The sequence below is a fragment of the Chenopodium quinoa genome, unplaced genomic scaffold (genome assembly GCF_001683475.1).
Source record: "Chenopodium quinoa cultivar QQ74 unplaced genomic scaffold, ASM168347v1, whole genome shotgun sequence".
NCBI lineage: Eukaryota > Viridiplantae > Streptophyta > Magnoliopsida > Caryophyllales > Amaranthaceae > Chenopodium > Chenopodium quinoa.
In genome coordinates, this window is record NW_018742738.1 from 1,025,320 (window position 1) to 1,028,040 (window position 2,721).

Here is a 2,721-nt window from a genome sequence, read left to right on the forward strand (position 1 = left end):
AGGAAAAAATCAAGCCTGGACAACCATGACATTATTGGAACACGGTTTCGCCTAGATCAAGAATTACTTTTCAATTAATAGAGTGGAACGTCCTCCTCTACAATTGTCTGCTACTTCATTAACATTCCCAAGCAATTACGGACTTAGTAGTATTAATTAGCAATAGAAGTCAGACTCGAACAAATACTTGCGCACCTACTTATAAGAAATCATCATTCATGTGAACAAAACAGTAATTCAAAAATATTCCAAAACATTAATTATTAATCATTAAAACCAAAATAACTTGTCTCAATTACTGATTACATGGCCTCCTCTAACTATTATTGAGCATAAAGAACTACTCACTCATGTTACAGAGCAAAGAAGAAAGGTTTTTGGAGAAAAACATGTCGAGTTCCTCTAGGTGGTTTCTTCTACGTGAACACAAGGGAGATATGACTAAAGAATGGATGATTAATAGACGACTAACTCTGGGGTTTGGATAGAATTACGATAGAACCATTCCCCAAGTAAAATCCCTAAAAATATGGAAGATAAATCCAAGATAAGGAAAGTAGTTAGATAGAATATGTGAAATTCTATCTTTTGCCAAATCTTTTCCTAAATGATAAGATCTTCTTGTTATAAAATATATCTTCCTTCTAGATGTAAATATTCAAGAATTATCCTCCAAGTAACCAAATATCACGCTGTAATGAATCTGGACAAATCTCGGGCTACCAATAAGTTCCTTTGCGTCAGCATCAGTCTTCTAGTTCCTTTGAAGGAACTCAGCATATGTTCATTCGCATTTGACATTGGCTCTTTTACTCAGTTCATCTTTTCATCATCCAAAATGGCTCAATAACCTATCAAAACACACAATGAGGAAGTAAAACACAAAATACCAAAAACTTAGATAAAAGCACAAAAATGCTAAAGGAACTAACCTAAAATCTAGGGAACATGACCATAAAATAGTGTCACAAATGACACTCATCAAATTCCCCCATACTTAGATATTTGATCGTCCTCAAGCAAAGCACTTATAAAACAGAAGGAGAAGATAAACAATATACCACGAGACGTCTAGTATAAGACATTCAGTCATAAGTACTCAACAATAAATTAAAACTTTTTCTTATTTTTATTCTATACTGCTTCACAAACTTATTTGTTAGATTATAAAGCTCGCATACAACTTCCTCCCATACTCTAGCAATTTCAAAAACATATCACAGTTGACTTATAAGCAATCTAGGTGCTCGAGTGCAAGTGTATTGACCAATAGAATTAGGTTAGTCAAGTTGTACAATTATAGTCATTCAGTTGATTCCTTGGTGCTTCCTCGCACAAAAGGCACTTACCTAAGTACATGGATCGTTCCTTTCATATTTTATTGCACTTACCACCCATTGTTCTCAAAGGAGTACTCAATACTTTACTTTTTGCCATTGCTTTTGACTAGGGATGGCAATGGGGCGGGTCGGACGCGGAGGATGGTACCTCCACACCCATACCCGCCTAAAAATTTTATACCTATCCCCGCCCCACCACCTGGGCGGGTACAATACCCAACATCCATACCCGCCCCGCCGGGTATAGTACAGAATCCATCCCCGCCCCGCCACCCACTTGGATATCCATACCCACCTTATACCCGCCCCAAACCCGCCCCGTACCCGCCCAAACCTATTGTCATATATCCAAAATGTTATGTTATTTCACAGTAATGACAATTACATTACAAAATAATAACAACAATATTAACTATAATTAATTAACAATTTCATAATGTGAAAATTCCACAAATCCAAATCCAATATTATATACAAAGCTACAAAATCTCAATGCATGAAAAATCAATCAGTCACTTCGCATAGTGCTGCACTTTCATCTTCTACCTAATTCCTAAAACCATGGTGCTGCAATTTCTTAAACTCACCTAAATTTTTTTTGCATAGATTGACTATTAATATATATGGAGTAAATTCTAGGAGTAAAATCTAAAAAGTGGTTTAGTAGGTAGTATAATTTGTCTAATATAATCATACTAATCATTAATCAACATATCTTAACGTCTTAAATTAAGAGAACTCAACATCGAAATAAATTCGATACTTAAAATTACAATGAGTACAGTTGATTATAGAATAGATTAAGATGAATTTGTTCCATAATAAATTAGAATTGTCGCGTTCAATCACAAAACGAAAGTAAACAAAACAATTAAAGAGAGATTAATTTATATATACCTTGGGGAAGAAGATGAATTGAACAATGGTTATTGAGACGAAGTAGTGAGAAAGAAGATGGATGACTGAGTGACTGACTTTCAGATAGAAGAATGGAGAGAGAATGAAAATAATGGCTGTTGAGGAAATGAATCAAATGAAAAATTAGGTTAAAGATTCTTAGTATTTGGGCGGTTGGGCTTGGGCCTTTCACATATTCTAGACTCTTCTTGGGGCGGGTATGAGGCGGGGCGTGGCGGGTCTATTATAAAATCCATACCCGCCCCACCACCCGTGGCGGGTACACTTTTTACACCAATACCCGCCCCACCACCCGTGGCGGGTACACTTTTTACACCAATACCCGCCCCATCACCCGCCAAACCTCCCTCCATACCCGCCCCATTGGGGCTGAGATGGGGAGGGTCTCCTATTTAACCCGACCCACTGCCATCCCTACTTTTGAGGCTTTTTAATTTGCTTTTTCTTATTGCCTTTATCTCAG

General features: G+C 36.9%; 1 long non-coding RNA gene across 1 annotated transcript; it reads right to left on the bottom strand.

The window, feature by feature from the left end:
• Positions 1-233: 233 nt before the first annotated feature.
• On the bottom strand, positions 234-2,429 carry LOC110724005. The gene is made up of 2 exons (XR_002511801.1): positions 2,238-2,429; positions 234-851 (listed from the first exon to the last, which is right to left on the bottom strand). It is a non-coding gene; the product is annotated as an uncharacterized LOC110724005 (long non-coding RNA).
• Between the last annotated feature and the right edge of the window lie 292 nt (positions 2,430-2,721).